Raw genomic sequence first — 25,325 nt, 5'->3', positions numbered from 1 at the left:
GAATTAAATATTGTTTGAAATTTTTTTTCATGCTTTTATGTTTTGCAAGGGCGGATTGTTCTAAATGTGCTGTGCGTGAAGATAATACAGGCAGACTGACAGAAAAACAGAGAAAAATGGCCATAAAATTTGATACTTTGTGTCCACGAATATTTGAGTGAGAATATTCATGTTTGTGACTGTGTGTGGAGAGACAGGAACAGAAGGACATGTAAATAGTGCAATAGCAGTATGCTCTGATGTTTGGAATCAAATAGTATTTCAGAAGTGATGTTGGCTCCATGACTGTGTGCAAGAGGGGTTGGGGACGAGAAAGAGTGAAAGAGAGATAAACAGACATAGAAAGATAATGAAAACGAGAGAAAATAGTCGATATCTGATGTATACATGTTGGCTTAGAGATTGGATGAGAATTAATGTATTAGCGTGCAGATCACTTGTTCATAAATGTTCTTTCATGTTGGTTGTTCCCAAACACTTCAGAGAATTTTAGTTGATAACTTTTTATGTTCCAACATATCCATTTTGCCACTATTTACTGATCATGAAGGATACACATCAGAAAGCCTTAAGAAATTTTCACATTCACTTGTTGATCACAAATAGCACTAAAAACATGATTTCAAAGATATAGTTACGCAATGGTTTCTTCAAAAATGTAGACACGTGTTTACCATATAAGGAAGCGGTGAATACTTAATTTCGGTCAATACCACTTCATGTTGACCAGCAGCAGCAATGTTAAACTATCAGACCGTTTATTACGAATATAATAATATGTACTGCAGGACTAGAAAGAAATCGTCTCAACTTGTAAAGAACCTATTAATACGTCTTAAGTGCGCCCCCATCAAGAGCCAATTGTGTCCCTGTGCAGAACCAAAACTTTTAATTGATTTGAACACGTTTGTCAACAGCGAACCACACGTGACCCAAATCAGAACCAATCTAAGAACAGAATTAACGGACGTATATACGCTCAGAACCATTGTATTAACAAGCCTGGTATGTGTACGAAAGTGTGTCTCGGAATTAGACGAAACCTATTAAAATGTCCTAGGTGTATGTTCCTGTCCAGAACCAAATATTCCCATGCTCTGAAACAAAGTCTTTCACAAGTCCAAATGTATCTAGTTCGAATGAATTCCAAGTTTGAATTTGCTGACCTGCCAATATTCTCGAATGTACTAATGTACCAACAGTGTTGATGTATGACAATGACATAATCCAAAATGTCACTGAATGAATTCACAATTTACCCAAAGGTGTATTACGACATTGTCTTCGAGGTATTGCGGATACTGATCTCTACTAGTGACTATCGCTTTAAACTCTACTCCTACAACTTTTATTGTAGCAGCTTTGACTTGGAGCGACTTGTGATGGAATCAAGCAAAGAGTAATGTGCAACAATCCAGTGTCAATCACAAAATCCTATTGCATATGGATTTTCGTTGATTTCTATCAGTAGTGACACATCAATGATACTGATTACAGCTTTCTTAATTCCTGCATATTTCATAAATGAGGGCTTGGAGCAGTCAAGTTGCAGTAACGCCTGGCATCATATTTTGTCTGCATTGAAACATTATATCAATGAATTTAGTTTCCTTCTTTGTAAATTGTCAATGTTTCTGCTGTCTTCACATTTATTCACTTAATTATGTGCTGATTCATTCGTGACCTATTTAACGTCACTCCCTTTGCTCTCTTAATTCTTGACAGGAGATATTTGTGGCGTCTAGCAGTGTCAAGATTTGGTCAATCTTCTGGAGATAAAAAATATATTGATCAGACAGATCCTTGTCTCAAATGTTTCTTTGTCCAGCTGTGTATGGCGGAAGGAGTATTTTTCTGGTTACAGATATTGTTTCGAAGAACATCGACGATGGTAGAGAACCAAAGATCCACTCCGCGTTGAATATACAACGTATTTGTCAAAGATATATTTTTCTTAAAATTAGCACGCTTGTTAACGTTGGGCTCATGTCTCTTAGCTGTCCTCTTTTTCTTATCATGGGCATTCTTTGTGTTCATCCATTTTCTGTAATTTTATTTGCTATTGTCATTCTCTTCTGGCCGGAAATTCAGTGTTGATCTGGTCATAAAACAAGTTTTAAGTGATATATGCTCTCCCTCCCTCCCTCCCCCTCTCTCTATCTAATGCGAAATTTACGTCGATGTGAAGCACAATGTCATCTTGAACTAATGTTCGTGAAAAATTACACACTGAAGACGATATGGAAGGGACAATTTAACAATACTGTACGGCAAATTTGTTACCATATTCTCGGCCATTGCAGTTGCAACAATCTCATCAGCATACATTTCCATCTCTGCATGAAGGGCAAACATTGCATGTCTCTTTTATCGACCTGAAAGAAATAGTCAAAACGTAAAACCTAATTCATCTGCACGGATTTTCAATTTCCCACTCTCAAGTTCCATGAACAACGCTGTTTGTGTCTCTTTCTAAAAGGTTATCTTAGCAAGTGAACCTGCAAAAGAAACAAAGCATTATTAAAACAATAAAAGCTGTCAATAATATTTTAATTTATTGATATGAAAAGGTAATTCTATTGGTAATTTCATTTGTCGCAATGAATATTGTAAATAACAAATTCGTATACTGTGGTTTCGTTTGGCAAGCACAGACTCTTCCGCCTTTCTTAATTGTTGCTGTTGAGCAGGGACAAAACTGATTCTGAATGAAAATTTGCCCATACGGCTTTTGAATGGTGTGCTTTTTGTCAGCACACTTAAAACATCTTTTAAACTAAGGTTTGATCTGGGGCATATTTGTTATGTTTGGTTTGTTTTGACTAAATGTTTTTTTTTTCTTCTGTTTTGTTTCGTTTTTGCTTTGCAGATAAACATTTCAAATTGGTTCTATGAGAGAAATACATCATGGATGTCCTAATATGTACAAAGTAAGCTGAAACACGGTCCTGTGCTGTGTCTTGATGCTTTAGGATGATCTAGTTGCGTTAAGCAGGTACATACCCCTGAGTCTGTTTTAAAGTTGTTTGCGAGTGGAAAGAAGTCCCAACGTCTATATTTTAAGTTTATCCTTAGTGTTAACATTTTCTTCGGAGCTCGGAAACTACATCACTTCATCCCTATAAATAGGTTGGCTCGAACAGAGTACACCCACTAAATTCGCATTAAAAGTTCTGTTTCACTACAGTACCATTGTCAGATTTTCGCAAGAACGGTGTTCAGTATAGTTCATTTTTTTATTCTGAGCGGAAATAATGTTTGGTCTGAGCTGGGTTATACTCATGAACTTATTTAAAAGCTTGGTTCTGTTTTAAGATATAGATGGTTTCTTGTAGATAAAACAAAATCTTTAGGTCTATTTCAAACGTTGTTTCAGAGCAGGGGCATATTTGGTTCTGGACAGGAACATACACCTAGGACGTTTTAATAGGTTTCCTCTAATTCTGAGACACACTTTCAAATACATACCAGGTCTTTGAATACAATGGTCCTGAGCACGTATACGTCCGTAAACTCTGTTCTAAGATTGGTTCTGATTTGGGTCACATGTGGTTCTCTGCTGATAAACGTGTTCAAATCAATGAAATGTTTTGGTTCTGAACAGGGGCGTCGTTGGTTCTTGAACTATTTGGGATTCAATTCACAATAATGTACGTTTCCTGCAAATGTTCACTTTGTATTATAGGGAAATAAATTATTTGTTGAATTTTACACAAGATGTTGGTTTTTACTCTTTTCTGTTACTTAATTTAAGACCATAGATTCATAACAAGCTTTTGAAGGAATGCTAAGATGCTAAAGTTTTTGTTCACATCAGTTATTATGGCATGGTTTGTGCTTTTATGCTTATTGATCCTGAATGTTGTGTTCTCACCACAATTTCCGCGAGAAACTCCCCAAACCAAACTGTAATACATCTTCGCTAGCCAAGGTTCCGGTATGATAACCCTAGCTACACCTTAGCGGATCGAACAGATATGTATGTGCTTCGGGTCTGTGAATTTTATTGGATGCGCGGATAGCCACCGCATCCAATCAATTAAGTTGTTCAGATCTGAACACTGTTCCTACATGATCGAGACAAGGGGATCACACAACCTGAATGAACTCTTAATTAAGCAATTTTCCACTGGCAGTCAGTGTTTGTACAAATACCTTTCACTCAAATACACATGTAATGGCTTCCCTATGTTTCGTAGTCATAGTTTCGATATCAAACTTACAGAGAATCGTTTTTAAGTCAATTGCCTCCACCATTTTCGGCCGATGTACAATGCATTGCTGTTACACTATTAATTAGTTGGCATTATATACTAAGGTAGGCAACTCGTTAAATCCATTAGAGGTCGCTAGGACAAAGTACTAATTATATCTGTTCGATCCGCCAAGGTGTAGATAGGGTTATTATATCGGAACCTTGGGTTTCGAAGATGACTGTGACAGTGAAAACAATTTTGTTTTTCGTAATGCCACAAGGGCATGACAGGTGACACTCCATCGAGATTCTAAATAGGTGTTACACTTCAAAAGTGCAAGAGGTGACAAGGTTCGAGACTATCTGTTAGGAAGATAAGAAAGCTCTCGGGAAAGCAGGTAAAAATTTTCTTCATAAAATCTAAACGATATGACAAATATAAAACAATATTTGAGAAGATGACAATATTCTACTATGGATAAAAGTAATAAAGGTGACCCATTTAAAATTATCAAAGAACTCTACTTGAAACACTATATGAAATTCTGTAAATTATCAAATAAATAATTTTAAAAAAGTAGTCTAAATATACCTGAATCGTAGTAGGAATTTTTTAATTATATTAATATCTTTGTGCAATAATTCAAAAGAAAAGACTAGATTTCAAATGCTAGTCCATACATGCCGAAACATCAAGGTTTATAACTTTCAAGGTATTGATAATTTATTTCCAAAAATAATTATCGTAGTGCATGAAGATGGCATCCACAAATTGTATGACAATAAAATTAATATTATAATCGCAAACAATGACAACAAATTACTTAAGAAACAATTCTTACCACTGCGTCATTTTCATAATTTACTATATATAAACATTTCTAACTAAGATAGAACAGTCCGTGACACTCTATGTTTTAAAATTTTACACTATCTAACTTGAAATAGAAATGAAAGCATTGATAATTTCAACAACAATGCTTTCAAACTCATATCCTTATGTGAGAATATCATATGAAGAAAAAAAAAATATTTTAATTGACAAGGAATAACAAAGTGAAATTTAGAATTATTTACATGTAACGAAAAGAAGAGAACTCTCGGGTATGTAGATATAATTTGCTTACGTCTGCCTCTCCAGGGTTCATTTATATAGACTCCTCTATCCGGAATGTACTGAATATCGCCGTAATTAGACATTGCGAAGGAGCGAAGATCCTAATCCTTCCTAACAGTAAAGTAAGTCCAAAGGTAGATATGCAAATTCCACTTTATCAAAATAATTGCAGCAAATTCCATCTTTAACAAGATTAATTTGTTTTCAAACTTACTCTTACAAATTACAGCCTCAGAATATACTTCGTCTCTGGTAGCCAGTGTTTGTCCCAGGGTATGACATATTTTATGAAATGTACATATCTTCTTCAACAAGTAAATTGCTTTATATTGTGCAAGGTTCTCTGTATGTCTGTCCTTATGGAATGTGTATGTGCCGGGACATCACAGTTTTAGTTTCATTCAACCAAGGACCTACTATCGCAGCTTGGTCTGGCAACTAGATGTGATGGCTTTGTTTTATAATGAGTTTCATTGCTATGATGAAAAGTCACTTTATATGGGTATCTCAAAGGTCTGTTAATTGTTATTCTTCGTATGTGTTACTGTTACGAAAGGTTTGATATATACGTGCCAGCGTCATTCATTCGTAATAAGAACATTCCTGCCGTCTTTCAGCGATTCATGTCTGGCTTACGACACAGGATAAACTCACTTTAACACAAGTTTACTTTGTGACACTGTTTAGGTTATTCCAAAACAAAATGTTAGAGCCACTGGGCTATATATCTGTATCTATCCTTCCATCAGGTGGGCCATCCTTATTGCATCCATCCCCCTTAGAATATTAATTACAACATGCAGCCCATCTTCAACTTTTAAAAGAGGGGACATAAGGAACAGATCCTTATTCAAAATAATTAAACTTGTCACCATTCTTAGATTGTCGAAGGAGTGTGTATGAGTGTGATTTGGATTTTTAACGTAGCTTTAAAATGTTTTCGCTAAGATGTTTGCAGTGTGGCAGTTTATAGTAATGTCTAGCACTGGGGCATCTTGCCGCAGACATGTAGATTATCCAGGGTAGACATACTGATATTATAATTGCTTCATATGCCTCCACACCGTGCAGAGCGCTATCTTTTTAGTGCTTCAATATGGACGACTTCAAATGTCACTCTTTCATAATTCGATGCTGATATACTATACTGATAAATACAGGTACACTAGACTGATAAATACAGATACACTATACTGAAAAATACAGATACGATACAGATACACTATACTGATAAATACAGGTACACTAGACTGATAAATACAAATACACTATACTAGTAAATACAGATATACTAGACTGATAAAAACAGGTACACTACACTAGTAAATACAGGTATGCTATAATGATAAATACAAATACACTATATTGATAAATACAGATACACTATACTGATAAAAACAGATACCCTATACTGATAAATACAGATACGATACAGAAACACTATATTGATAAATACAGATACGATACAGATACACTATACTGATAAATACAGATACACTATAATGATAAATACAGATACACTATACTAATAAATACAGGTACACTATAATGATAAATACAGATACGATATAAATACACTATACTGATAAATACAGATACGATACAGATACACTAAACTGATAAATACAGGTACACTATAATGATAAATACAGATACACTATACTGATAAAAACAGGTACACTATTCTAGTAAATACAGGTATACTATAATGATAAATACAAATACACTATATTGATAAATACAGATATGCTATACTGATAAAAACAGATACGCTATATTGATAAATACAGATACACTATGCTGATAAATACAGGTTCACTATACTGATAAATACAGATACGATACAGACACACTATGCTGATAAATACAGGTTCACTATACTGATAAATACAGGTACACTATACTGATAAATACAGATACGATACAGATACACTATACTGATAAATACAGATACACTGTACATTAAATTATAAAAACACGTATATTGCCATTTACAGAATACATCATTGCAATACAAAAGTGTATATTACTGTAAATAGTATTTATATTCACTTGATTGTAAGAATGATAACATGCAGAATGTATGGATTATTTAACCTTTTTTTAAAATCATACTTTTACATAACACCATTACGAAGAGGCACAAGTGGGTCTGATAATATTCACCTAGTTACAAGACTAACCAGATGATCATTTCACCAAGCAGGTTTAAGGAGTATCTAAAAACATAAGCAAATTATTTCCTAGATATCATTTTGATTTGATCTATTTTACGACATTCCAATAAAACGTGTTTCCAAAGATAATGCATAATTAAAATATAATTATAACTGTAAAACTTATTTCCTTCTAACCTGCCCTTAATACCATCCCATCCCGTTCCAAGCGCATTACAAGCGCAAAACAACACTTTAAACAATCGGATCATGTAATTAGTGCCGCTATCATACATGTTGCTAGGGATTCAGATCGACGCCTTTTATGTAGACGTGCCAAGGGCGGAGGTGGGTGCGGAGGTGGCATACGGCTGACCACCTACATAGGGGTGGTTCTTGCCTGTGCGCGGGCTGATGCTACACTTGCACCTAATGCCCCCTGCGGCACGGCAGGCGGTATTATAAATGTGATCCGCTGGGCAATTTAAAATAAGTGGTTGGCAGACAATTTACCTCCATAACCATTTCTCCTAATACAAATACAGTCATACTAACAACATCTTACTCATTTCTTTCTAAATCTCAAGATATAGTGGATCATTTAAAATATGAGCTAACAAACTGATCCACCAAAATTTAGATGATATAAGGTGGCTTTATTCCCCGCCATCAGGACCAGCTACACATTGTGCCAACGACTTGAGTACCTAACATAATAAACATAGCGTAAGACCGCAAATTAAGCTTCATAAGGTGGTTAAAATCCAAAGCCATTAGGACCAGTCACATAATGTGGCACATTAATTACTTATTTAAGATATAGGACCCATAATTAGATATATAAGGTTGCAAAAACCAACCATCAGCCCCCACCCACACAAGGCGGAAACTATTAGAACTAAAATAAGTCTCCCCAAATATTAACGTTTCAAATAACTTTCCACAAAAATATCTTAGGTTGGTTCACTGTATCAACACTACCTCGATAAACAGCACAAGTAATCGTTTCAAAATTCGTAATTACGTCATGACGACAACATTTACTTTCGGAAACAGGAGCCAAAAAGATCCTGTACAACGCCTTCCTCCTGTAAACACCCATTCTGCTTTTCAACGACCGGACATTTTAAACTTGCTATGTGAGTGAGTGGGTGTGGGTATATTCCCACTCACCACCTGTCCTGTGGGACAATACGAGACCAAAACGGACAATAACAATGAGCATACTATGTGTGCATTAAAGCGATGGAGGATGTGGCAGTATTCCGTCCCCCTAAAAAAAAAAATCAAACAGCCCCCCCCCCCCACGTGGGGGCATTAACCGGTCGCGCATGCCCTAGTACGCGAATGCGACCTAAATTCAACTAACGAACGACGAAAGAGCGAGTCTGGCTGGCTGGATTTTATTTATTCATCAGACATTGATGCAAGACACGACACTTGTAAGAAGTGGACGTGCCCACATACAAGCCACTAGTTCTAGCATTGGGTGGATAGTTCAGGGACATTTTCCAAAATCAACATACCACTGTGAAGAAGATCGCAGCCCGCCAAGCAGTATTATCCAGCAGACGAGGATCAGCAGCCCGCCAAGCAGTTTCGTCCTGCAGACGAGGCCCAGCAGAACGCAAAGCTGAGTTGATAGCACCGTAAGAATCTTTAGGAAATTTTGGGAAGAGGAAATCAAAATTCAAATAAGTAAGGTACATCTTAATGGAATTATACCTTATGGCAAAAACAATGACTGTCCGTTGCACTGCTAAATTAATTTTTTTAGGAATACATTATAATAATTTAGTAGAATATCGTAAAGTAATCTATTATTTAACTAGGCACAAATAAATATTTTATTCTAACAAAAATAAATTAGGTTAGGATTGCTGATATTAGAGCAATTAGTTTAAATTTTATTTTGGCGTCTTTTGGATCTGTCATCGACGCCATCTTTGCTGTTTACCAATAGATGACTAAATATTGGTGTTCATCACTTTAAGCAATAACTCAATAGTACTTAGTTTGGATATAAATACTTTACGGAACATAAATCTGAGATATCGTTAAGATTAAGGAAAATTATTTTTGTTGTGGTTGTCGTTATTTCAAATCAGTAGTAAGTAGGAGATCACCTTTGTGATGTCGCAACCAAAACCAACCCAACCCCATCCCTTAAGGAAATTGCAATTCAGCAGAACAGAAGAGCCATTAGGCAAAATAATCAACTGAAGAAAATGTTCAGGGGCCAGAATAGTCCTATCCTCATCCCTGTTTTCCCAAATTCTCCATTAAACCAGATCTTGCTTCCCACCCTTTTAAGAGGGCCTTTTAGTTCTAGGCTAACAGGCACAGCAGTATTAGTCAAAACACCGGATGTGAATGCAAACTATCCACATCTGACCATACCTTCCCCACAAGAGCTGGCTACGAAAACCCCCAATAGGAGCACGAAACAGTTACCAGTGGAGGTCTATGTAAGTATCCATTTCCACTCAGATTATGAATCCTCACAAATATTAGATGATGCAATACCAGCCGGGGCGTATTAACCATTAAGCAGACTAAGCACGTGCTTAGGGCACCAGGGCCAAAGGGGGCACCAGAAAGTTGAGAAAAGGGTGAAAAGAAAAAAAAAACACGAATGAAGATTTGTAAAAAAAAATTGATAAAACTAGTGCAAATTGATCATAATGTTCTGTTTCTTGATCATGGTACACCCTAGTGTTATCTTCCCAGGTGTACGTGGAAAGGAGGGGGGCACCAAGATTTGTCAGTGCTTAGGGCACCAGTGAGCCTTAATTCGCCCCAGAATACCAGTAGTATCAACCAAATAGATACCCATCCCCTTACCCAAAAACATGGGTTAAGAGCTAATTGGGTACAAGTTAAACATTCCGGAAATAAGATTAACACCTGACAAAAGGGAAACAAAAATCAATATCGAGTTTGAGCCCACAGCTGTTATAAAAGAATCTTCACCACAAGACCCACAGAGTGAATCAAACCCTTAGCTAAATACCCTAAGTCATTAGCAAAGATCTCAACATATCCCCTATCAAAACATCAACAGGCACTGACAAAATCGCCCACTTATGCTAAGGTTACCAAGGTAGAAAACCGAGGGATATCAAAACAAAAACTGCAGAAGATTCAAAACAGTCAAACTCCAGGACCCTCTAAACCATCCCAACTGAACCATATCTCTACTGACGAGCTAATAAAGCTCATTGAAGAAGATTGTCTCAGATTACTTTCATCTCCTGGTACTGAACCCTACCTCCAAAAAAAAATTGAAGGAAAAGGAAAGCATCCACTCACGAGGCGGGGGGGGGGGGAGGTGAATAAGGCTAAAATTTCGACAAAGCCAGTAGGGAAGAATAATGAAGAAACACTGAAACTCAGAGAATCTAACGAAAATATTCACCTTCCAAATGGAGAGAAACAAAATTCAGGACAAGGCTCATGTCCCAAACTAAGTATCAACACAGACCATAACCTTATAAGAGGAACGATGAGGAAACACAAAAACCCAAAGGAAATAACCATCTTTATCAAAAGTGGAAATCCGCTCATTCAGAGTATCAGTGACAATAGCATAATGTCAACTCTGACCAAGATACAAGGTGGCGAACTGAAAATCATCAGACCCAAATCAGACTATTTAATTATCTGGTGCAGTGCAAGTCAATAAGTTTCCAAATACGTGGAGATTTAAAGAACTGGACCAGTTTCATTCACAGCAAGTAGACATAATGCAAACTTGGGAATGCGTATTATCAAATACCACAAGAATCAGACGAAAGGAACTGGACCAGTTTCATTCACAGCAAGTAGACATAATGCAAACTTGGGAATGCGTATTATCAAATACCACAAGAATCAGACGAAAGGAACTGGACCAGTTTCATTCACAGCAAGTAGACATAATGCAAACTTGGGAATGCTTATTATCAAATACGACAAGAATCAGACGAAAGGAAAAACGGACCACTTTACCAAGCAAAGAAACCAGGATAAGTTATCGCCAATTCCGACATTCAAGAACATACTCATACTAAAAGGTATCCACCGGATGATAGACAATAACCAAGTACAGAAAGATCTTGCTTACTATGGAGCTAAGATAGCCAAAGCCTACATGATACATAACAAAAATAACCAGGAATCCAATGTAGCAATACTGGAATTTAAAACCACAACACCATTACTAATCTGATTAAGCCGTTATGAAAAATCATATTCACTGGAAGAGTACAAAAGCAGATTCCGGTTCTGCAGCAACTGTAAGGGATGGGGACATTTTACAAACAAATGCGGCTTCAGACCAATATGTGGCACAATTGGAGGTAAACACCCAGGTAAATGTAACTATACATGATAAAAATGTGCTAACGGTTTAGGCCAACACCACCCCAAGTCCTGGGAATGCCAATAACGCGTAGGAAAATAGAGATAGTAGACCTAATGAATGCAAATCATTTAACATACCAAAAAGCTAAGGGAACAAAGAAAACGATAATATCCAAGGAGATTCTAATACCCAATAGTCAACCGCTATCAAACAAGCAGTTTAAAAAGGTGGATAAGTATGCACAACCAGAGGAATAATATTCTCTGGAAAGTGTACCCCTAAATCAGCTTTGTTCTACACGTCAGAGACTTACTAGACGGTATAGCAGATATCATGACAGAGGACAACATTCCCATTCAGCAGACTTGTAGACTACTATGGCACCTGGTGGATGAGTCCATTGTATCGACAAACTAACGATGTTCACACACGATATCATTTAAACCCTATCTATGAATTACATGGAACATCGAAAGCAATTTCACATTTGGCAGTGGAACTGCAGAGAACTTATAATAAATGCCCCAGATTAATCATAAAATTACATAATGAAGCAGACAAACATGATATAATTTGTTTGCAGGAAACCCACTTAAATAATGGTACAAATTTCCTACCGAAAATCCCAGGTTTTTCGACCTGCTTCATCAAATACCGACCCAGTGGAGGAAAAGGGAGGAGGATATTTGTTAGTGACTTATTGCCTAATGTAGCCGAAGGGAATATTAAACCAGGGATCGATGATATAGAGAACATGGAATACCAATCGGTCAAGGTCATGTTAGGAAACAGGGAGATTGAAATTGTAAACGTCTATGACCCAAGTGGGGAAAATCTCACATCAATGAGCACCTATAAATCATTAATTAAAAACATTGGAACTAACTTTATTATTTGCGGGGATTTTAATGCACATAGTGACCACTGAGGCGGGAAGACCAGTGATAAAAAGGAAAGATCATCGAAAAATGGGTAATGGATAAGAACTTAGTTATTCTAAATAATGGAGAAAAAACAAAACTAAACCCAGAAAACGGAGCATGATCAGCAATTGACAGAAAATGCAGATTGGAAGGTAGACCACTCCAGCGCCCTTGGAAGTGACCATTTTCCAATTACAACAACTATCAGATGCTATAACCATACTAGTATTCAAACCAAAACATCCAGATGGAGATATGACAAAGCAGATTGGACAATGTACCAAACCATCTTTAACGAACTCACAAAAGAAAATATGATTAACAAAAGCATAGATACCTTTGACAATAGTATTATGGAAACCCTACTCATGGCAGCAACACATAGCATAACAAAAACGGGGGGGGGGACCACCAAACGAGTGGTACCATGGTGGAACGAGGAATGTAAGCAATTAAGGACAAGGAAAAAGTTTAAACATTCGTAGCTTGCCACAGATTTCAAATAATTATATGGAGAAAGAAAAACAAACGAAAAAGATCATCCGTGAGGTAAAAATTAAAATTTGGTCAGATTTTTGCTCATCCCTAAATGACAAAAGCAATCCAAAACAGGTATGGGGTAAGATAAAAAAATTAAAGGAATACAAATTAACAATATACCAAAGATCCCTGAGACAATAACGGCCCAAGAAAAGGCCAATAAACTGACACTACATTTTGTAGGAATGAGCTTAACATCAACCATATTGCAAATTCCAGCAACATCGAATAAAGGTCGAAACAAATTTCCCATACCGTTTTTTAGAGAAAGGATACCAACCCAACTACCTTAACGATGATTTCAGTATAGATGAATGGCATAAAGTCAGCAAATCCAAGAAATCAACTACCCCGGGGGAGGACTCGCTGGGGTACGAAATGTACAAAATTATCCCTCCAAATACTCAACTGTTGATATTAAAATTTATCAATGCAATATGGAAAACAGGCGAAATCACCAGTAGTTAGAAAAATGTAACAGTTATTCCAATATTAAAAACAGGTAAAGATCCAACATAAAATAACTCATATAGACCAATATCTCTCACGAACAACCTATATAAACACCTATAGACCCATATCTCTCACGAACAACCTATGTAAACTCATATAGACCCATATCTCTCGCGAACAACCTATGTAAACTCATGTAGACCCATATCTCTCACGAACAACCTATGTAAACTCATATAGACCCATATCTCTCACGAACAGCCTATGCACACTCATGGAGATAATGATTTACAACAGATATTAACTCATATAGACCATATTTCTCACAAAAAGCCTATGTAAACTCACATAGACCCATATCTCTCACGAACAACATATGTAAACTCATATAGACCCATACCTCTCACGAACAACCTAAGGAAACTTACATAGACCCATATCTCTCACGAACAACCGATTTGCACTCATGGAGATAATGATTTACAACAGATATTAACTCATATAGACCCATATCTCTCACGAACAACCTATGTAAACTCATGGAGATAATGATTACCAACAGATTAAAACACCACTTGGAACAAAAGAATCTAATATTTCCAAACCCAAGTGTATTCAGAAACAAAAGATCTAATATTGATCAACTAATTAGACTAGAATCGCACATTAAATTGGCATTTAATGCAGAACACAAAAGTGATAGACACCTCATTGCCATCTTCCTCGACCTGGAAAATGCATGTGACCTTTGCCTAAACGGTCTAATCGCTAAATTAAATTAATATGGAATCACAGGTCGTATTCATAATGGATAACCAGTTTCTTAACTAATCGAAATATCCAAACCAGAATTGGAACTGATTATTCAAAACTTATACATTAAAAAATGAAACACCCCCAAGGAAGTGTAATAAGTCTAACACTCTTTAACATAATGATAAATGATTTAAACCAGTCAATTAACCAAACTCAAATAAATTTATCACAGTTTGCAGCTGATAGCGGTGTTTGGAAAGTAGGCAACCCTCCAGCGAAACCGTTATCAGCGAACTTCAAAAGGGTTTAAATATTATAGGGAAATGGTCTGATAAATGGGGATTTAAAATATCTACAGAACAGACAATAGGGGTTCTATTCTCCCATAAGGCCAAAACCAGAAGAGTCCCCCACCCACCCTTTACCATAGTAACAACATATAGGTGAACTAATCGAAAGGTCTAACAGAAATATAACACTCCTCAATAATCTCAAAGGAACAAACTGACCAGGACACCTTACTTATGATATACGGATCTTTGATGAGATTCAAACTAGATTACGGTTGTCAGGGTTACGCGTCAGCATGCACAAGCATTTTAAGGAAATTAGACAGCTTGCAATTTAAGGCGCTAAATATCTGTACAGGGTCATTAAACAATACATCTTTAGAAGAAATGTAAATCCTAGCAGACGAGCCATCTCTACAACTAGGTAGAGAGGATTTGTTATCAAAGTATGCGATAAGAATATACATGTATACGCAAGGAATATTGCACCCAACAAGGAAAATCATTGAAAGATGTAAAATCCCTTTCAGTCTTCGTCTAGTGCTGCAAGTACCCGGAGGAAGAAGGATCCATGACATGATGAAAGAATTAGGATTGGATAACATCCAATCAGAAGAAATAACCTACCTTGATCCAACACCTTGGAAATCAAAAATCCGTCAATACATTTTAGAGCAACTAAATGGGGCAAAAATCAGAACAAACACAGGTGTTAAAACAGGAAATTATTAAAGAAATAGAAGACAAATACCGTAGATTCACAAAGATTTTCACTGACGAATCTAAATCCACAGAACCAAAATCGAACAGCGGGAGCAACCTTTATCCAAGAAGGAAACTTAGTACGAGGAAAAAGACTACCAAACGACTGCTCAATCTATGCTGATGAATTCTGGGCTATTGCAGAAGCCCTTAAATGGATAGACGACAACAAACAAAGGAAAACAGTCATACTCAGCGACCCGCTCAGCGTTCTACTATCACTGGAATCAAATGAATCGCAAAGCCGAACAAACTTTTTAATGGAATTAAATCTAATACTTAGAAAACTCGGCTATAACCACCAAGTAGTAGAATTCATGTGGATACGATCCCACATCGACATTCTAGGCAATGAAAGAGCAGACAAGGAGGCCAAACTGAAGTTACAAGAACTGACCCTTGTCGACATAATATACAGTATACAGGAAGTATACAGCCAAATTAGAAGAAAGATTGATACAAAATGGCGGTCAATCTGGAGCACTAGTAGTAAAGGGAGAGCCTTATATACGATATGAAATCACGCGAATCTTACTATAATAAAACCAGAACTCCTTAACAGCCAGGACATGAATATGATCGATCGATTAAAAACAGGAAAAACACTTCTGGCAGGTAGTTTCGGGAGATCCCTAGAAATAAACGCCTTACGGGGGCTGACTGTCCCCACTGCCCGAAACTTGAAGACTATAACCATGTCTTTAATGAATGTTTTCCCTACGCAACACAAAAGAAAAAGAAACCAAAATAGATGCCTCGAGTTCATACCGGAAGTTGTGTTACCACCAAACAATAACCCAACGTTATCCTATATTACAATCATTTTCTTCCTCTTGGATATAGGAAAGAAAGGCAAAATTCAAACTTTGACCTCTCACCATCCAATAGTTTCTCTGTTTATGTTTATTCCTTAAAGGTAAGTATTGACCCATTCACTCTTGCGCCCATTGATGATGTTTCCAATAATATAAAGCTATAAGGAAAAAATTAGTATATTATTATTCAATTGAAAATGCAGCGCACTGGCCTTGGGGGTGGGGGTGGCAGGACAAATGAATCAAGACTTATAGGAAAAGCTGGAGATCAACCGATTAGGGTGTGGTGTTATGCCGGTGCACATACGGCTGACCTATAACAATTGAAACATAAGAACCTTCTTCACCCCCACCCACCCACCCACGTGTCATACTGCGTCTGTAAGCACTCAATTTAGCAATGACAATGTAACAGGTGGCAGAATAACTTATTAGTAAACAGGACCATTTTACACTTACCAAATCCAGCCATGCAAATAGCAACAAACTAGGAGATAGCGTGTATCTATTAATAATAATATTAAACATCAAGGAAAAATAATTTAACTATGACAGAATTACAAACATCAAATTAGCACGAACCGATGTCCTTATATTAGGATTAAACTGAGAATGCAGCGCACTGGCCTTGGAATGGGGGGAGGGCATGACAAATGAATCAAGAATTATAGGAAAAGCTGGAGATCAACCGCTATGGGTGTGGTGTTATGCCTGTGCGCATACGGCATACTCTATAACGACTGAAACAGATGGAACCTCCCCCCCCCCGTGTCATACTGCGACTATAAGTACTCAATTTAGCAATGTCAGTGGGTAACAGGTATTAGACTAATTATTATCAGTGAACAAGGCAATATTACACTTACCAACTCCAGCAATGCAAATAGTAACAAACTATGAGTTATCATGTAACTATAAATAATAATATTAAACATCAAGTATTAAGTAAATATAATCTAAGTAGGATAGAATTACAAACATCAAATTAGCACGAACCGCTGGTGATCATTATAAATAAATAGACATAATATATATATTAGGACTTGGTATACCGTCTACTAAAATATGATCAATTAATCATTATATATTATAAATCCCGAAATAAATATTAAAAATCAGCCAAAGCCCAAGGCTGATATGTCCATTTCAGGTCCCCCTCACAATGTGAACTAAATAGAATAGGATATTATCAAATAAACATGGCAGAACTGGTAAAATAATATGAAACCTGGTCCAATAAACTAAGAGATATAATGTGGTTCAAATCCAGAACCATCTGGCCCTGTAATATTAATTGAATCAATTTAAAACTTAAATATAAGCTATGTGTATATGAATAACTAATATCTAGTAAAAACCCACTGGCGGATCTCACATTTTGGTCCACTCAGTAATAATGTACATCGGTAGAGAGAGCATATATTCATAATTCCGTCAAGACGACAAAAATTATATTTTGGACAAGGGGGTGCAAAAATGATTACCACTGGATAAACGGGCACTTGCGTGACGCACATGGCGCTTTTCTCGGACCCTGAACTCCCATGCCCTTTCCGGACATAATATCATATTAGACGGTGCAAATTGTGTTAAGATAAGTATGTGTGTTACGATTCCCACTCAAATGTCCCGTGGCGCGTTTATAGTCCAGGAGTCGGACATAATTGATTAGGCATACGGCGTATGCATTAAAGCGTACGGAAGGTAGCACTAATTCCCTCCCGTATGCGTAACTAAATATCCGGCGGTGCTGAAATTAACTAGACATCCATGTCCAAATGGGCGAAAGCGTCTCTAATTGAATCGAATGAACGAGCGAACAGTCTGGCTATTAAGTCTGCAGCGAACAGAGCAACGAGCAAGACATGCAATCAGTAATGGAGCTAGCGACGGAGATGATTCCCGCCCATCCGTTGAGTGCACTAAGAGGTCTTGGTCTCTTAGTAGCCTCCGGCTGGAGCATAAGAGCACATGAAAGCAGGACTACAGACTGCTGACTGAATTAAACAGTACTCTTTGAGTGCATAAACACGCTAAAGGATAAGGCGCTCTTTCCTTTCCCCGCGAACAATTAATTAACCCCCGTAAGGGGGTATTAACAGATCACGCATTCCTGATAGGCGCATGCGACCTTAATTAAATGTCAGTCAGTCTGGCTATCATTCCATTGCACATCGAGCAGAGCAAACACCCACATACAAAACAGTTGCAGTTGGAGCATACAGGGCATTTATAACCACTGTGTCACCTTCATCAGATATTGCAGTCCGCCTAGCAGCCAGACCAGCAGACGAGGACCAACGGCCCGCCATCCAGTATCGACCAGCAGACGAGGACCAACAGACCGCCATCCAGTATCGACCAGCAGACGAGGACCAACAGACCGCCATCCAGTATCGACCAGCAGACGAGGACCAACAGACCGCCATCCAGTATCGACCAGCAGACGAGGACCAACAGACCGCCATCCAGTATCGACCAGCAGACGAGGACCAACAGACTGCCATCCAGTATCGACCAGCAGACGAGGACCAACAGACCGACATCCAGTATCGACCAGCAGACGAGGACCAACAGACCGCCATCCAGTATCGACCAGCGCGGAGGTCTAGCAGCCCGCCCAGCAGACAGTCCATACAATTGACTCCACCTTAATTATGAACCTTTTGGCAAGGGAGGAGCAAATTTGTGTAAGGTAGGAAAGAAAATGGATCTATTAAACCTTCGGGTATTGTACTCTGGGCTGTTGATAAATCTATGATATTCCATTCCTACTCTAAATGCTCTCCCATCTATTTCTTTACTGTTACTACATATCTACCTATCTGACAATTAAATGATACAGTGTATTTTATTTCCCAGTATTTATTCGTTAATTACTTTAGTCAATCAAGGTGATAAGGAAATCAATTAGTAAATATTTGATAATATCAGTTGACCCCAAACAATCAATAAGTAAGGTAAACTATCAAACCAAACATTATTTACTTGCAGGAATCACGTGGTGAACTAGAACTCACAACTGGTGTCAGGAATCATATTGACCCATACTTGGGTGGAATCCTTGTAAGCTCGAAAACCATGAAAACCACTGCGAGATTTTCTTCTAGTGATTATAGCTTACCCAATAATAATAACTTTAGTAAATTATATACTAAAAAGGTCAATCCAAAGCCAAATCGACCAAAACAAATGACAAGTCCAACCAAGGGGAAAAATCCAAGGCAACCAAACGGAATAAGGAAACCGGTGTAAAAATATGGTACCAGCAAACAAATGAAAGGAAAGCTACTGATAGCTCCAATAGAAGTAACCCATCCCAAAATGAAAAGACAAAGAAATCAAGCAAACCAAAATCTTACAATACCTAATACCACAGCAAAGAACATACCATATACATTAGCAGTGACAACAATTAGGTATTCAACATGAACAGATAGAGCACTGCAACAAACCTATCCAAAGCGCATAGAGGCGAATTCAAAATAATTAGACCGAAAAGTCATTATCTCATAGTAAGGAGCAGCATACTCCAACAAGTCGCTAAGTACATGGAACTTGATTGTATTGGTCCCATTAAAATAGATGTGTCAAGACACACATTTCTCAACACCAGCTCATGCAAATCAAGCAGCAAAAACTTAGATAGGAATCTCCACAGGAACACAAAGGATATCAATGCAGGAAATAAGCACACTAAAGACCATAATATTCCCTCAAAATATTCCACCTACAAATAGGTCTTCAAACTACATATAAGACACAACCACAAAATAACGGAAGAGTTGCTGAAAAAGGGGAGAAAATAAAACCCGAGCCTATATACTAAATAACAGATACCGCTATACAACAGCAGTAGTCTTGGTGGAAGTTTTGTCAACACCACCCCTACTAGTCAGATTTGGTGATAAAGACCATTTATATCAACTAGAAGATTACATTAACAAGCCTAGGCTATGCAGCAACTGCACGGCCTGGAGGCATTACACCAAGAAATGCACATACAAACCCGGATCTGACAACTGTGGTGGTCAACATACCAACAGATGCACGTTCCAAGGACAGACGTGTGCCAACTGTTGTTAATCACACCATCCCAAAACAAGCACTCGCATACATGCCAAGAGAGAAGAAGAAGTAATCAACCTGATGGAGAAGGTTCATCTACCATACCATAGAGCCAAAGCAGTCGCCAATCATAGCAATCAATAAATAAGAAGAAGAACCCTAATTACCTATAAAAAAAACCATTGATTGAGGTCAGCCACTTGCACCATTGTTGCCATTATTTTCCAGTGTCCAGTACCGTGACCTCACCCCTTTCCAATTCCCCTTGTTGCTATACAGTCCCAATACATTTTCACTATGTTAAATTTGCCTTGTCGTTATACAGTCTCACTCATGTTAAATTCCCCTTGTCGTCATAGGGTAAACACTCAAATTTTACACTAAGTCCCCATCTGTGAGAAGGTAATTGTATTTATGCAGTGAACTATGAACTTTGTAAATAACAACTTTATGTACTGTTGTTGAGTTTTTCCAAACGCGGTCTCTTTAGTCTGCTTTATGTTTGCTGTTGAGCAGGGACCAAGTTTATTCCGAATGAGAACTGGCCCATAAAGGTACTGAATAGTGCAATGCTTGTTAGCACACTTACAAACCTCTTTTATGCTTGGTTTTGATCTGGGGCATATTTGCTCTTTGCAGATAAACATCTCAGATTTTTTCTATAAGAGAAATAAACCAAGGATGTTGTAACAGGTTCCGTTCAAGTTGAGACACGCTCTCGGGCTGTATTTTGATGGTTCACTCTGATTGGGGATATAGTTGTTTTTTGCAGGTACATACCCGTGAGTCTGTTTTAAGGTTAGTTGTTTGGGAAGAAATCTTAACCTCAAATTTGTAAAACTGATCTCTATCGTGGACAGTTTCTTCTGAGCTCGGAAACCACCTAATCCATATAAACATATTGGTTCTAACGGAATACACTTGCTAAAGTCGCATTAAAAGTCTGTTTCTCTGCAGTAATATTGTTTGATTTTTTGCAAGCGCAGTGATCAGTCTATTGCAATTTTTTTTTAATTCTGAGCAGAAACAAAGTTTATTCTCAGAGGAAACAATGTTGGTTCTGAGTGACGACATAATCATTAACGTCTTTTAAAGATTAGTTCTGTTTTGAGGTATAGCTGGTTCCTTGGATCCTTGCAGACAAAAATCTAAGTTTATTTTCAGACTTTGGTTCATAGAAGGGGCATATTTGGTTCTGGGTAGGAGCATACACACACACATAGTATGTTTTAATAGGTTTCCTCTATATTTAGACTCTATCTTATATCCCTACCAGGGTTATGAACACAGTGGTTCTGAGCGTGTATAGTCCGCAAAAAACCAATCTTGGTAATAATTTGGGTCATATTTGGTTCTTTGCTGATAATCGTTTTTTAATCAATTAAAAGTTTGATTCTGAGCTGGGACATAATTAGTTCTGGAAAGGAATATATCTAGAACGTATTAATAGGTTCCTTATTAGTTGGGACCCTCTGATTCCTTTCTAGTCATTAATATTATTATATTCCTTATAGACGACCCAGTGTGTTAACGTTGTTCCTACGGGTCATCACCTAGTGGTTTGGACCGAATGTAAGTAAAAATATTGTTACGGATAGTTATATCACATGCTATTTATAAAATATTTTTTTAAGTGATTTGGATTAATGTCAATATTCTTTCGATTGTTAATTCTAACACTTTAAAACGCACTTCAAAGGTGAGGTCACGTCGAGCGTGTATAGAATAAGTACAGTACGTTGTAAAATTACCATTCATAAAATCAAGGTTGATTGCCAAGTTTATGTCAACAACTACTTCTTTCAAGTATGGCCGACGAATAGTTTGAATATATGGTGACGAAAACATCACGTGATCCTACAAGAGCATATGTACTACTGATATATCATGAGCCCCCAAACTGTTGATTGGCTCAATAAATATTAAAAATCAAATACCGACTGTGAAGATATCTCACAATAGAATAATTTTAATGTTCCGGTATTTTTTCTAGTGATTTTGATCTTGTTTATTTGATTTGCATTAGGAGACTATATAAGAGAATTAAAGCAACGCGTTCTTATTCTGACGTATATTCAGTCTTGTAAGAGTCAGTCGGAGAAATTTGATGTATTATAATTTGTTCGTTGAAATTAAAGAGCATAGAAACTATTTATTCTAAACAGGCAGTATATTGTTGGACTATTGTGAAATTATTCAAGGAATTAGATATTAATTAATTTCGTTGGATTACGTGAAACATTCATGGACTTTATCGACATTCAACATCCACTGAAATACCTTCATGTAAACCGTTTAGATGTTAAAAAAATGTTTCTTCAGTGTGCTGACATAGGCACATAAGCACACTATAACATCCATTCGGAATACCTTTGGATCGTTTCCAGAATACTGTGAAAATGATAGTACATTTGCGAAATAAAGGAATTCATACATACTGTAACTTATTATAATTCTGTAACTTTGTTTGATTTTATGTTTTAGGGAAATAAATTTCTATTTAAGAAAATGGAATGCTTGTTGGGTTTATCTTGTTTTATTACATAGTTTAAGCCCCCAGGACATAACAGTATTCACCGCTTGCTTATATGGCTAAAACGTGTCCAGATTCGAAGAAACCATCCCGTAACCATATCATTGAAAGCATTTTATTAGAGCTATTTGTGATCAAACATTTGAACGTGAAAATTTCTTAAAGCTTCTTCTTCAATATCCTTCATTATTAGTGCATATTTGCTAGCCAAGGTTCCGATAAAATAACCTACCTACACCTTGGCGGATCGATCAAATATTTCAGTGTTTTGTCCTAGCGACATCCATTGGATTTCTTCATCTGCCTCCCATATTATGTAATGACAACTAACCAATAGTCTGTAAGGGCGGCGCATTGTACGTTGGTATAAAATGGTAGGGCAATTGACTTCAAGAGGATATTTTGTAAGTTTAAAAGTTTAAGTGGAAAATTGCTTATTTATAAGTTCATTTCAATTGTGTACTCCCATTGTCTCAATCATATAAGAATATTACTCAAATTTGAACAACTTTATTTTGATTGGATGCGGTGGCTTGCCGCTATATCCAATAAAACTAACAGACTCGACGCATTGAAATATCTAATCAATCCGCAAAGGTGTGGATGGATTAATATATCGGAATCTTGGCAAGCGAAGATGTGATTAATAGTAATGAGGGATCTTAGCCAAATATCTTTCCAATACGTGGAACCACGGATAAGCCCGGTCCAATATTTGTTGACCCTCGGAGTTTATCGTAAACCAGAACACTCCACTGTAGATCAGTCGAGCGATGAACGACTATCCAAACTTCAATAAAACATTTATCAATGAATACAAATATTGTCTTATTTCATTTTTCGGTGAATCAAAATATATGCTATATTAGCACTACAAGACACTAAAATTGCCACTTGTCTTCTTTTCCACGTTAATCAAAAGTTCATATCTTACTAATGTTGGGCTTCTTCAGGTCGAAACTATTACGTCAAACATTAATGCTCTTAATTTCATTTTTTATCCGCTGATTAGCGTGGCTTTGTGAAAATCTCCTTATTAGGGTGGCTTTGTGAAAATCTCCTGATTAGCATGGCTTTGTGAAAATCTCCTGATTAGTGTGGATTAGTGAAAATCTCCTAAACAAAAATTGCAAATGACATGCTTCATTTTACAATTCAGTATTTGGAAAAAAAGAACGAGATAAGTTAATGCAAAAGTAAAACTTATTGCTTTCATATTTGCATTCATTTATTATAAGGCAAATACAAATTTGCATTTATTTGTTGAATAAATGTGAAATACATGGCCACGGAATGGTAGATACATTTGGCATAAATTTATAACAATTACCTCTATGAACATTTTCAGACGTCATTGATATTGATTGATACATAAATGAATATAGTGTGTGTGTGTGTGTGTGTGTGTGTGTGGTAATCAAAAACTATTCCCTTCAAAATATTACATAATATGTTCTATTACGATAAAATGCAATGCAATTTTTCCAAATCATATTACATTTTAAAAACTGTCATTGCAAAACTCAGAATACACTAATAAACACTCAGCTTTAATTATACTTTGATAATTTCACTCGTTTTGTCTTTCCCAAGTAATGTTTTTAGTATAGGCTGTCTGAATAAGGAAAAAAAAAGAATTTTATTTGCAGCTAATCTTACCTATATCATTGCAACCATCTCTCTCTCTCTCTCTCTCTCTCTAGCCATATATGGGCTTAATATCACATTGAACCAGTTCTAAATAAGAAACATTATCGTATTTATAACGATAATAAAACTTTGTATGTTTTAACAGAAAAAGATTTTCTGGAGGAGAACATCAGTAACATAGCGAGAACAAATTTTCATTTATATGACTTACTTGTCAAAGGCGACATCTTTGAAACGCTTACAGTCATAGGCCTCCAAACGGAGAACAATAAATTTACAGTTGACTATAATGCACGTATAATATTACCTTAAAATATATCAAATATTTGTTTAACATAATAAATATTTAACGAGTATCTCGTATATTTTCAAACTATGCAGCAAAAATCGTTTCTAAGGAAGTCTTGAATTTTCACTCAGTTATATTACCAACTATTTATAGAATTATTCACAACAAATTGCTAAATTTTCCGTAAGTTATATAATTTTATGGATATGGATCTGTTGAAAAATAATTACATAAATGAATCACAAATTAACTGTGTAAATATGACGCGCATTTCATTTTTATGCAGATATGAGAAAATGTGATTTGCCATTTTCAACAATATCACCGATTGTGCCCATTTTCTAAACTATCGATGAACCATTTCTTTCGCCCGAAAATCTCATCGTCTTTTAAACTCGTCTCTTGTCGACGATATCGTCGTCCATGATCCGTA

Source organism: Sinohyriopsis cumingii, chromosome 13, assembly GCF_028554795.1.
Source record: "Sinohyriopsis cumingii isolate HCF-2022 chromosome 13, ASM2855479v2, whole genome shotgun sequence".
Lineage (NCBI taxonomy): Eukaryota > Metazoa > Mollusca > Bivalvia > Unionida > Unionidae > Sinohyriopsis > Sinohyriopsis cumingii.
Note: the sequence above shows the minus strand (reverse complement) of the source record.